Here is a 14,419-nt window from a genome sequence, read left to right on the forward strand (position 1 = left end):
ATGCTGATGATTCTTCCTTGTACTGACCTCCGAATATCCTGGCACCTGCAGACAGGCAATTTTAGAGCTTTGTTCTCATCAGGGGCCCTCAGGCACCCACAACTATAGGACCGCCATGTGACTCTGCCCATCTTGCTCTGGCCACTCTGAACTCTGGGCCAAGGTCAAGTTGAAGCTGCTCACATGGCTTATCCCTCTCCCCCTCACCATTGTCAAGCATCACACATCTCTAACATGGAGTCCTCGAGGGCAACCACCACATTTATCAGGAATAATGTTTGTGTTTATGGGCATGCCACGGTTCTTAACATTATCTCTTGAATCCTTACAGTACCTCTGTTAATAGGAAAGTGGCAAACATTATTTGAATATTAGAGACAGGGATGCAGAGACACAATGAAATTGAGAGCTTTGTCTTGGGCTGTAAGGCAAATGGTGGAACTGGGGGAAGGCACCTGGCTGACTGGCTTCTGTGCTAGATCTCACTTAGCGAGTCCCACCCCTCCAGCTGACAGGGTTTTCTTTAGGTTATTCTTTCTAAGGCACTCACATCTATAGAACACTTATTTCTGTAGTTTCATCAGTTACTTGCCTACTGATGTGTATAGTATTTATATATTTAGGGACAATAATTTCTATAGACTCACGTTATTGAGAATGTTTTAAATGATTAAAATTAATGTTAAAGAAAATCATGTAATTTAGTAAGTAATTTTTCATGTAGTCTCAGAAAGAAACCAATAGTTCTCTGGCCCCAAACTTATGTTTTGAAAATTCTAAATGGAATAATATTTGAGTGATGTTTTAAAATTGATGTCTTTTGGGGGTCAGTAATTCTTGGCTGCTACAAACCTTAAAAATGAAGGGTTTGTCCCCTCCACCATTATAGTTTTCCTTTTTGTGCTGACTTTTCTTTCTTGTTTTCCTCAATATGATCGTTTACAGAAAACATGCATAAGCCTGGCAGAAAGTCCTTTGTACAAAAATTTAACTTAATATTAAGAAACTTAGTTTTGGAGGGAAATCTTTGATCTTTGAGTATATAGTTTTCAACGGCCATTTTCATTACATTATCACTAATATTTTATAGCAATGTTGGTGATAGTAATAATAATGGCCCCCATAAGTTGACAGCTTTGATTTAGCAGCTTTAGGTAAATTAGCTCAAGTCAGTCTCACAAGCAGCCTGTGGGGTTGGTACTGTTGTCACCCTTCTTGACAGCTGAGGACATGAGCCTACAGGAATCGGTCTCTTGCCAGGGGTCACACAGTGATGACTGGAGCAGAGAAGCAAACTCTGGCAGTTTTTCTGCAGAGCCTGCCTTTCAAGTATGTCATTATGCTACAAAATGCTCTTACATAAAGGAAGGGTGGGCCTTTATATGTTTTCGTTTTTAAACTCTGCTGGTTAGCTTGACCTATTCCTCTAGAGGCAGCATCACTTTACAAATCACTGAAGGGAGTGAGTGGTTGCTGTTCACAGTCACTGTCGCATAAGTGCTTACAAGTAGGATTATAATATTAATAAAATGGCATCCTCAAGATCCAGATAGTTCTCTGTTCTCATTGTTAGCTCAAAGAGCTTATGTTTAAAAATTCTAGCTACTACATCAGTAAATATAGCCACAGACCTATGATGCTGACAAGGGACAGGGAATTTCAATGTATGCATGATCAAGTTTAAAAAATTATTCTGCCCATACGTGAGTTAAATAAGTCATACAGTTTGGCTTATAACAGTCTGTTAAACTCACATCAAAATCTTGCCATTGCATTAGAAGGGTTCATTGAGATTAAATATATCTGTATTGATAACAATAATACACAATTATAATAGCACATTAATTGCTATGCCAACATTTAAAAAAAATAACTAGACAAAGTAGAACTTTCACCTCTAACATTTACCTTTAGTTTAGGCCATATTTTTCACTCTTCATAAGTTTAACCAATTTTTATGCCAGGTGCACCCTAAGAACTCAGTGCAACAAAAAGATTGATAGGGTCTCCCTTGTGGAGTTTATCTTCTAGATGTGGAGAATTCTGTTCTTGGTCATTGGAAAGATATGTTATGAGAAAAGTTGAAGAGCATAAAACATGAAGAATTGTTCCTGACCTAAATAAAATGTTTTTTTGGTATTGTAGTCCATATAACATTCCCTAGAAAAAATAGTCTTGAGTTCTTTGATGTCTCTTTTTCAAGTTGACAGCTTCTTCACTTCCTGTCTGGAGACTCCTAGCTCCTGCTCATTTTCGATGGTTTCCTTCCAAGGATTTGTCTGTAGGACAGTTGGTCCATCTGCTACTCCGGATCTGTTTTCTCCTACTCTGCTTCTTGGCTAAGATTCTCATCAAACCCAACATTTAGGTTATATTTCTTTTTTATTAATTGATGTGAAACTCACAACATAAAATTAGCCATTTTAAAGTGAGCGATTAAGTGGCATTTGGTACACTCACAATGTGGTACAATCACCACCTCTATCTAGTTCCTAAATTATTTCATTTCCTCAAAAGAAAACCAATATCCCTGAAGCAGTTATTTTGCTTTTCTCATCTTTGCAGCCCCTGGCAACCACCAATCTGCTTCTTTTCTCTGTGCTTTGCCTTATTCTGGGTATTTTACATAAATGCAATCATAAAGTATGTGACGTTAAATGACCGGTTTCTTATACTTAGTATAATGTTCTCTAGGTTTGTCCACAATGTAGCACACATCAGTATTTCATTCTTTTTATGCTTGAATAATACTCCACGGCATGTATGTGCCACAGTTCATTTGTCCATTCCTCACCGATGGACACTCCTGTTGTTTTACCTTTGGGCTGTGGTGAAGACTGTTGTCATGGATGTTGGCGTATGAGTACCTGTTGTTAATTCTTTGGGGTTGTGTTGTTGTTTTAAAATAAACCTTATTTTGGATATATTTAGCTGTAAGTAAGAACTGCAAAGGTAACACAGAGCATCCCCATCACCCAGCGCCCCTAATGGTGACAACGTGGCACACACCCGTGGCACATTTGCCCAAACTAGGAAACCAGCACTAGTGCAATGCTGTTTACAAACTCCAGACTTCATTTGTAGTTCACGCTTTCTCACTGACGCCATGTTTCGTTCCAGGTTCCTTTCCAGGATTTCACACTGTGTTCCATCATCATGTCCCCTTAGTCTCCTCTGGTTTGTAACAGTTTCTCAGTCTTTCCTTGCTTTCACAACCTTGAGAGTTTTCAGGGATCCTGGTTAGGTATTTTGTGGAATTTCCCTCAATTCGGGCTTGTCTGATGTTTTCCCTGTAGTTAAACTAGAGTTCAGGGGGAGCAGGCCATCGAGGAGAAGCGCCCTTTCCACCCCATCATGTTGGCGGCATTCACGGTCCCCGTGACATGTGCCGCAGATGTTACCTCGGCCACCTGGCTGAGGTGGCACTTGTCAGCTTTCTCCACTGTCAGGTCTCTCCCCAGCGCTTTCCACGGCTGCTCCGTGGGAACAGGTCACGGAGTCCAGCCCATGCTCCTAGGAGGAGGAGTATCTACCTGAATTATTTGGAATTCTTCTGTAAGAAAGTTTGTTGTTTCCATTCATTATTCAATCACTTATTCATGTCAGTATGGACTCATGAATATTTATTTTATATTTCATGTCCTTTTGTGGTCTTGTCACCAATACCAGTAAGAAAAGTGGTAAAGGCAGAGTGCGTGCAGTTCCGAGTACTCGGAAGACACGAAGGCCTTGGGCGTAGTATGGAGCGTAGCAGCCGCAGAACAAGGTGCACAGTCCTCCCAGCATGGGAGCTTTGAAGAGGAGAATTACTGAGTAGAGGTAGAACACATTTTAGTGCTGGCTTTTTATAGAAGGCTATATAAAAATTTTTAGAAGGCTTATTTGATTAGGGCCTGAGCTTTCTGATTCCTTGTTCTGTGCTCTTGTATTTGTTGCCATCACATCTGTGCACGTGGCCACATTTGGAGTTATGGACATACTTGCACACAGAGAAAGTGGTTCCACACCACATATCCGTACTCGGCCCACACTGACAGCACAAAAAAGGACTTGTGTTTTCTACAGATCTCTGTTCCGCAGGATTTAGAACCACGGGGAGAAGACATGGAGATACCTTAGAGACCAGATGGCACCACTCACTCCTGCATTAAAGGAGAAATGGAGCCTTGTGGCCTAAGAGGCTCTCCTTGGATCACACAGCCAGCCTGCGGGGAAGCTATGAGTTAGAGATGGAGACCCAGAGCCGTGAATGCAAGTAAAAGCTTGTCTCGGGTAATGCAGTAAGCTAACGGTGGAGGGGAGGAAAGTAACCATATCAACTAACTCTGTGAAAGAAACCGTACTGACTAACTCTCCACCCTATATCACCACTGTTCAGAGCGTGTTTTTTATTAGTGTCTAGATTTCTGATTCCTTCTGTGATACTTTCGTTGAAGAATTATATTGTTTTCAAAAAATTAAGCTGCCTACTGTAACAGTAAAGTTATTCACTTCCAAGAAACAAGTAATCACATAAGAGCAAACTTCATTTTTGAAGTTCTGTTTCCACTTATTAGAGAACACACGCAAATAGTGCCTGTACAATTATAAAGATACATAATTTTTAGTTTATAGCCTCAGTCTCATTATTTAAGAGTCCCACTTTGCATATGAACATCTTATAGGTATAACAAAGCATCGCTCTTTCCTGGAGATATTTTGAGATTAGCATAGCCTTCATTTTTGAAAATAGTTGAGAATCTGTAGTGAGACAAATTGTTGTTATACAATGCTGCATCCAGACAACACTTGGGGCATTTTACTTGCATCGATATTGCAGGCTAGAAGAACTGAAAGCCTTCCTGCCACTAACACCTAGAAATTTAGGGTTGAACATATAAATATTTTTCAGATCCTTTTGAATGGGTAGATGATATCACAGGAAAGAACAGGAAATACTCCAGGACCTAAAACAAAACAGCAAAGTAGCAAGTTTATGAGCAGCCGCTAGAACTGCGCTAAGGCACATTGTCCACTTCGGCACTCCTTACCACCAGAGACAGGAGGAAGAGTCTCCTAGATGAAGCGAGAGTTAGTGCTGAGGTCCCTACAGAAATCTAGGACACCCAGAAAAACAATGCACTAGGAAAACAAAAAAAAACCCTCATCCATCAACACGAAAAAACTTTCTATCTCAGCCTGGGCCCTGGATGAGAGAACATCTCCCCTAAGGATGGCTCTGCCTCTCCTGCAGGCTCCAGCTTTATTTACATTAATTGCACTAATAGAGGTCAGAAGGTCAGAAATTAACATAAAAGTGGTCTGGAATTGGTGATATTTCTGGCTCAACTGGCAGAAGACAAGCAAACATCTCTTTGGAAGGACAATTTCTCCATCCAGGCAACACTTCCCAGGTAAAGCCCACGGAAGCTGACTTCCCAGTACGAAATTACAAAACACACCTGTGAAATCAGGAAAGAGAACAATGGCTGGATTAGACAGTCAAGAGTTCACATAATGAAAAGACCTATTAAAACTATTAAATAAGTTTGTTTAAAAATAATGAAGACATAAAGGTAGGCATAAAAATAAGAAAATGACTAGACAATATAAAAATAGAAAAGAAAAATTTGAAATGAAGACAAAAAACATTGGTAATAAAAATTTAACTTTTGAAATTATATAATCAATGGGCAGGCTATACAGCAAATTAGACATAGCTGAAAACACATTAGTCAACCAAAAATGATCTAGAATTCAGGATGAAGTTAAAGTATTCTAAGGTCCTTGATTTGTTAAGGAGGCAGAATAGACATTGATTAAATTTAGATTCTGTTAAGTATGCATGTCAATTTTTAGCAAAATAACATGTAAAGTTGTTCTAGTTTATATTTAGTTAGATATTCCCACTATTTAATTTAAAATAAAAACATAACATACTGAAGCTGGTGCAACTTCCACACCCAGGGATGTGTTACAGTAGGGGCAGGAAGGAAGGAAGGTAATAAAGAAAATTCATTCAATCCAACAGAACTTGGGAAAGGAAAGAAAAAAGGGAAGAATAAAAGAAAAGCACAGAATACTGTGGTAGAAATGATTCAAAATATATTAGCAATTACAATAAATGCATATAATTTGACTAAGTTTGCCAGTTCAAAGAGATTACTAGACTGAGTTTTAAAAAAACATCATGATTAAAAAAAACCATCTAGTGATAAATGTGCACTATTATAAGTTAAAAGTAAAAGAGTAGGAAAAGAAAGTTGGCAGTGTCATTATTCCTGGGTGAAATGGACTGCAAGGCAAAAAAGTGCGATTAGGGAGAAGACACAGTGGACACAGCGCCTGGAGCCAGGCATTTGAAGAGCTGCACATGATACGGAAGAGAGACTCTGCATCTGAAACACACTCATTATTTCGTGTGGTTCCAGAGGACAGCACCTATAGGTGAAGAGTATAGGGAGCAAGTATGACTCAATGTGTTAGAAGGAATTTTCTAACAGTTAGTTCTCTGAAGTAAAATATACTTGTCCCTCACAATGGAATACTGCTTGGCCATAAAAAAGAAGAAAATCTTTTTCCTTTGTGACAGTCTGGGTGGACCTGGAGAACTTTATGCTAAGTGGAATAAGCCAGTCAGAGAAAGACAAATGCCATATGATTTCACTCATATGTGGAATCTAATGAACAAACGGAACTAACAAGCAAAAATGGAACTGCCAGCTGTGGGGGACAGATGAAGGGTGTTAAGGGGCGCAGGGATTGAGCAAAAAGGAAAAAGGACTCATGGAAATGGACAACAGTGTGGTGATTATGGGGGTGAATAATAAGGGAGATAAATTGTAATGGGAAAAATACAATAACAAGTTTTTTTAAAATAAAAGAAATGTACTTGTTCCTGAAGTTATTATTCAGGCACAGGTGGTGGGGAAGGTGTGGAGGAGAATGCATGGGGTTCATCCGCACGGCAGCGTGTATGTAGCATTCCATGTTATAACTGAGCAATTTCCATTGTGTGCATACGTCCCATTCAGTTTATCCACTCATCTGTAAATGGCCATTAGGGTTGTTTTCATCTTTTGGCTATTGTGAATAGTGCTATTATGAACAAGCGTGTACAAGTATTTGTTTGAGTACCTGTTTCCCCCCCGTAATTTATTACTTTTAAATGTATCATCTCATTTGATCATCAAATTGGGTTGAGGAGAGGTAGGTAATTCACTGACAAGGAGCAAGTTGGAAGTAACTCGCTCAAGGTTCGTGTCAAGACTCCTGACAGAAATCCAGTGCTCTTTCAAGTTATTCCACTGCAGGCTCAGCTGTCTTTCGAGTCAGAAAAGGAGAATGTGCATAAAAATGATTAGTGGGCTATAAAGCACTGGATATGTAAGCTGGTGTTGGTAGTTGGTATTTGATATGCCAATGGATGCTGCGGGGACCGTTTCCCACTCGGGAGGTCAGCGCTTGCTGACTCTATTATGGCCAGAAGAGAGATTTTAGAATTGCAAGAGGTATAACAGAGTGGTTGGACACCAGCAAAGGAGTTTGACAAGGCTGTCACATCTGTTCAATATTTCTACTGAAATAATCATGGCTATTGCTGTTGATGGTTCCCATAGTGGTATTAAGGTTGGCAGAAGGAGATGATGTAATCTCGAGACTGCTGATGACATCCTGGCTGCTGAGTCTGTGGTTTCTGCTCTGGGGAAGCTGGTGCCTTAGACTAAGGATGATTTAGACGCTGGTAATGGCAGCTGAAAAGCAGAATATTTGAGCAGCAGCACAGACTGGGAGTGAATAAGAAAAGTAGATGAAGGGTTATGCTGCTGGTAGTTTATGATAGGAAGGGAAAGCCACGGCCCACTGGCCTATAAAAATGAGAGCAGATGGCCTGGTCAGCATTGGTGGGGAGGAGGTCCTGAGTGTAAAAGGTCGGCCTGGGAGGCAGCCGGCTTCCCTCTTGTTCTCCCTGAGTCCTGGTGTCTGATTAGTATGAGAGAGCTGTGAGCTGAGCCTCAATCTAGACTTACTGAGGGCGGAGGTGGAGAGCAAGGCAGAAATGCGGCTTCTGTCAAGCCGAGTTAAAGCTGGAGTGATGACGACAGTATCTTCGTGAAGGAGAAGAATGACAACAGGCTGAAAGAAAGCATCATCTGTTTCCAGAATCCCAGAACATTTCCTTCTGAAATAACTCATTCTGTGTGTCTTGATTTCCTCACAAGTAAATCTTGAAGAACAGAACTGGTATTTCTCAGGGCAAATACTTGTATGTGGGTCTCTGAAAGGATTTGTGAAAACTGTGTTTTTAGAGAGTTCCTTGCTATGTGAGGGTTCCTAGAACCTTCTCTAAAAATGTGTATCCTTTGATTGTGTATGTTTTTAGGATCATGAAAATAACACGTTTGTTGTGCAAAACTTAATGAAATATGGAAAAGAGGAAAAAAACACATAGTTTCACCACTCAGAAATAATCAGTTAATGTTATGGCATTTCTAATATTTTATGTATCTTTATTAAGTTTTTCCATAATTGGGACCACACTTTATGTTCAATTGGTATCCTGCTCTTTAAAAATTACTTACTTGTACATACATTATTTCAGGCCATTTCTGGACCCAAGTGTGATAGTAGGGGTTGGGTTTCCTATGGAATGCCTAATTATTCCCCTTACAGCAGAGGGAAGAATTATCTATCCTTGTGAGACAGGAAATGACTCGGATTTGAGAAAACCACTCTCTCTGGCATAGTTCAAAGCTATTTTCTCTGAATACTTAGTATGGTGGTTAGCCTGTGGCCAGTTTCAGATTTCTTTGGAAACTTTAATCTGAAAAGCTGTTTCTCCCTTGCAAACTTACCCAGATTGCCACGAGAAGATGACAACATGCATCCTTATAATGTGGTAGAAACCTAAGGCCCACAATGCAATGGAGTGTGTGGGGCATGGGGGAGGGACAAGGAAAACAAACTATAGACTTAGGCGATGGTAGACCTAAGAAGTTATTCTGGAATGCCTTTTCCCTTTCTTTCTGCTTGCCCAGCCCGTATTCACACTTCTAAGACCAATTGAGTCCCATCTCCTGCTGTAAAGCCTTTTCCAGCTACTCTCCCTTTTTCTCACCTCAGCTTTTATCCGCAGGTTTGACCTCACAGTCTGGCTGTTTGATGGCGGACTGGCTCAAGGTGCTTCACAACCCTAACCATGTCCCCTGCACAGTCAGTAAGCTATGTGGTAGGTTACAGATAGCCACAAATTCTCCTCCTACAGACAGTTGGGGTCCGTGTCTCCTCCCCTTGAGTTTGGGTGGGCTCTGTGACTTCATGACCAATGTGATGCTGGGCCACTTTCCCAGCCCAGGCTTTCAAAGGCTCTACTCTCTGTCTCTTAGAACCCTGGCGCGGGGAAAGCTAGCCACTGTGTAAGAAGTCTGACTCCCCTGCGATCTCCTTGCGTGAAAATAGGATACTGCTTTCCAGATCCCAGCTTCTACCCATTTCAGCCCAAATGCCAATCATGCAAATGAAGGCACCATAGTGAACATTTCAGCCCCAGAATATTCCATATAAGAAGAAACAAGGCCCCGGACTTGTGGGTCTGGTTGAGCTGTCCCACCCATCTCTAGCTAAGGGCCCAGTCACCGTGGAACAGAACAAACAGTCCAGGTGAGACCTGACCCATGAAACGTGAGATGGAATGCTGTCACTGCTTTGGCACACCACAGGACTTTGCGGTGTTTATTACGCAGCTGCAGATGACCAAACGGGCTCCGGGGCCTGGTATCAGTGCTCCTCAAACTTGCTGTGCGTTCAGAGTCACCTGAGGATCTTGTTGAACTGCAGGTTTTGACTCGTTAGGTCTCTGGTAGTGCCTGAGATTCTGCATTTCTTTCTTTTTATTCTATTTTACTTATTTATTATTCTTAAATGATTTTTATTGTATTTTTTTCTATTAACACTTAGTCCCCTTATAACCCCCTTACTACCACCCCCCACAATTTCTAACAAGCTCCCTGGTGAGGACGATGTCACTTCTCCTGGTCCTCCGGTGAGTGGAAATGTGTACTGAGGAGCAAAGTTTACCAGACAGGGAATATTGGAGGTGTGTTTGTACTTTTCAAAGGGCTTTCATTTCTGGATTGATTCACTGAATAGCTCATAAATCGAGAAGCATCTGCCACGAGACACTTGGCCCACAGCAGAATTTCCCGAACTGTGGTCTCGGGTCCACTTGCATTCATGTCACCTGAATCTGTTGAAAATGTACCTTACACCTCGGTCCTGCAGAGTCAGAATGGAAGAGGCAGGAATCACCAAATTGACAAGATCTCCTGGTAATTCTCAAATACTTTCAAATTTGAGAAGTGGTAAAGTAGAAAGAGAACCGAATTAAGAGGAAAAACTGGGTTTTAGTTCTGACTTTGGTACCTAACTGATAGCTAGCAAATCACCTCGCCTTTCTGGGTCTCAGTTTCCACATCTGTAACAGGAGGGCAGATTGCTGAACTATAACAAATTCTCTCTCTGTTGTGATGTGTGACCTACAGTCCCTACACCCCATTAACTTGGCCTCTCCCTGCCTTGTCCTCTCCATACACCGGAGCTTGGGGAGCCCACACTGTGTGCCCAGAAAGACAACTGTCTTCACCATCACCTTGCTTGGCTCGCAAGGGAAGGAGGTGTGATCGGAAAGCACATGAGGCAGGAGGTGCCATTTCATTTCAAAATATTTTTAAAGTAACTATTAGTGCCAAGGCCAAGGTCTCCTCAGAATAACATGTATCTGCATGCAATATTGTAATTAAACTTAAATTATTTCTTAAATTATATGTTTTAAATGGCAATTGCGCAGCATTTAAGGTTTCCTCTTGCCTTGAGCACCATTGGGCAAATGTGTTCATGATTGAATTAGCAGACCTTTGATTTTAAAAGGACTTTTCAGTGATCTTTTATGGTAGATTAAAAAGCAATTTACTAATTTACAGTTCACAGGAATTCCATGCCCTCCTTGAGTTTTGTAAATCAATTCTGTGCTAATAAATGTGACTATAGCTCTAAATGTTTCATTTGGGGACAGCTGGTCTCATACCCAACCCTAAACTCACAATCACATAATCTGTAAAGCTGTAGTTTGTGAGCTTCTCTGTGCCCAGTAGAAACTCCTCTTAGGAATCCCTTTTTTGTAGCTGTCAACCTAGAGCCTTTAGTTGGGGTGGGGGAGGTTTAAGCAATAGGGCTGGGAAGTACCACCTTAATTGTTTGCTCATCTTTTCTCTTTATTACAATGAGTAATCACAGATGAAAGATAATTGGAAGATGGGGTCAATTAACTCAGGGCTCTTCCTCCTGGGCATGACTCTCTCGGCAACCAAGACCCCCTCCCCATGTTTTCCAAAGAACATGTAATCATAATAATAACAGTAATAATAATAGTGAATACAGGTAGAGTGCTTTCTATGTGCCAGCTAAGTGTGAGCTTATTGAATCCTCACAACAGCTTTATGAAATGCATGCCATTATTAATGCTTGTATTGTACAGTTGAAGAAACTGAGGCATAGATTAAATAACTTTCCCAGGATCCTAGATGTAGTAAATGGTGGAGCTGAGATTTGAACTCAAGTGTTCTGGCTCCAGACCTTGAGTTTATAACCAATGTATTGTATTGCCTTTATCCCTAGTGACAAAAAAGGCTCTTTCCACATGAAACCACTCACTTTTAGCTGGTGACTGGTTTTCCAAAAGGAGGGTCCCATTACTTATACTGGGAACAGGTATAAGAAATCAGCAGAAAACTTAAAACTCCACACACATGGAGGAAATAGTCAACACTTTTTTTCTCTCACATTCAATTGCACACTGTCAGTCTTTGACAAGTCAACTCAGATCTGTCTGAAGTGGAACTCAAAGCTTCAAGCCGCTGATGGGGAGTTGGGCATTTTCCGTGGTAGGTCCCTGGGAATGAGTCTGTTGTGATTGGAGCCGGTGTAGGCGCTGTGCCCTCTGACCGTCCTGCCGCTGGAGGGGGATGACTGATGGAGGGTGCGGCAGGATCCACCTTCTAGGCGGCATAGCCTAGAGGCTGCAGCTGAGGACAAGGCTTTTTCCTGACTTTCTGGAGGTTTTGCCAGCGTAAGGGGAATTGACTCATGATAGGGAAGTAGATTATTACTATATATCTCCCCAATTCCTTGTATCATTGCCAGAGAGAGAAAAATGAAATAACTCCTCTTCTTCGTTTGTATTTCTCCCCCCGCCCCTTTTCTTTTAAAAGTCAAGTTTACCCTTACCCAAACTGTGTGTTGCGCTATCTTCTGTCTCTTCTTTCCGTCTCTCCCCTTTTCTCCCCTTTTCTTTCTGATTTCTCCTTTTCCTTTGCCAGTCTGGCTCCCCTCCCTGTCCTCGTTCTCCCAAGTTCTCCTCTCCTTGTTCTTTTATTTTTTTTAAAGATTTTATTTTACTTCTTTTTAGACAAACAGGAAGGGAGGGAGAAAGAGAGGGAAACACTAATGTGTGGTTGCCTCTCATGCGCCCCCTCCTGGGGACCTGGCCTGCAAACCAGGCATGTGCCCTGACTGGGAATCAAACCACTGACCCTTTGGTTCGCAGGCTGGAGCTCAATCCACTGAGCTACACCAGCCAGGGCTCCTTGTCCTTCTTTTAGTCCCAATTTTCACAAATTCACATATTTTAAGCATTAACTAGCCACTACCCTGAAGAGATGTGAAGCAATGTGGGGCAAGGAAGCTTTACTGCCAGGTTTTAACTAATTCCTGCTGCCAGCCTTTGTCTGTGGCATTTGCCACTGCTGTAAAATTACAATAAATGAGGGGCTGCACTTATATTTCTAACCTTTCCTCTGTTGATGCTGGAGACACAAATTGAATGTTGAGCACTCACACCAGGCTGTCACTTTCTAAATATATTACACATTATTTTAAAAAAGAATTGAGAGCCGTGGGTGGAGCAGCTCAGTTGGTTGGAGCATCGTCCTATAACTGAAAGGTTGCAGGTTCGATTCCTGGTCAGGGTACGTACCTAGGTTTTGCTTTCAATCCCTAGCCTCAACGCCCCTGGCTTGGGAGCACGTGGTTTCAATCCCTAGCTCCCTGGCTTGGGAGCATGTGGGAGACAACCAATTGATGCTTCCTGTTCACATTGATGTTTCTCTCTCTCCCTCCCTCTCTCTCTAAAAGCAATGAAAAAAATGTCCTCAGGTGAGGATAAAAAATAAAATTAAAAAAGAGAATTGAGAGAAGCTCAGATTGGTATGGGGAAGGCAGGATTGGGAGGGGAAGCTCTAGTAATTTGGCAGGAAAATAGTCAGTTCTTTTGTCAAATGAAGTTTATCATCCTATAATCCAGGAATGAGTTCACCTCAAAATGAGATATTAATTTTCAAAGAATTAATCCTAAGCATGCATATCTATCTATCTATCTATCTATCCATCTATCCTTCACAACTAGAGAAGAGAAGGTTTTTAAAAACACCCTCCATTCTTTTAAGAGAGATGAAGTATTGAGAATGGTGAGAGAGAGGGCTGTCAAATGAGGGTTAGAACAGCCTGTGACATCACAACCACACGTCCTAGCAGCTACAGAGTTCTCTGTCTCCATTCTTAGGTCAACAATATTCATTAACTAGGTATTTTCTTCGGAGTCCGAGAGAAGGAAAAGGCTGTGTGTATAATCGAATCTTCTGTAGCATCTCGCCCACAGGGCTCTACAAATGGAGCATGTGTGGGCTCCTGCCCTGTGCCGGGCACTACACTGATGTTCGTACACATGACCTTACTCCATCCTCAGGCCAGCCCTGTGAGGGAAGTAAAATGGTTGCCCCACTTTAGAAAAGGGGACACAAGGGCGTAGAGAGGTGAAGTAAAACGCCAAAGTCACAGAGATGGCCACACACCCAGATTTTCAATAAATGCCTTTAAGTTTTTTAACCTTTAAATTTTTTGAACCTTAATTTTCTTTTTTAAAATATTTTATTTATTTATTTTTAGAAAGAGGGGAAGGGAGGGAGAAAGAGAGGGAAAAAAAGACCGATTGGCTGCCCCCCGCAAGGCTCCCAACTGGGGACCTGGCTGGCAAACTAGGCATGTACCCAAAATATAATCCAAATGTATAATTACATTAGAAACTGTGACTTAGACTCAAGAGAAAAGGAAATCAATGAAGATCAACCCAAAGAAGTTCCACATATTGAAATGAGAAGACAAGGAGTTTAAAATAGCTGTTATAACTATGCTCAAGGAACATAAAGGAAAATAAGCTTTTAATGAATGAACAAATAGAAAATCTTAGCAAAGAAATAGAAACTATGAAGAAAATATCAAATGGAAATCTTAGAAATGAAAAATAAAATATCTAAAATAAAAGCCCACTGGTTAGGCTTAGTAGAAGTAGAAGGGCCGAAATAATTTTAGGACTGTATAAATGTAACTG

This window comes from Desmodus rotundus, chromosome 1 (genome assembly GCF_022682495.2).
Source record: "Desmodus rotundus isolate HL8 chromosome 1, HLdesRot8A.1, whole genome shotgun sequence".
Taxonomy (NCBI): domain Eukaryota; kingdom Metazoa; phylum Chordata; class Mammalia; order Chiroptera; family Phyllostomidae; genus Desmodus; species Desmodus rotundus.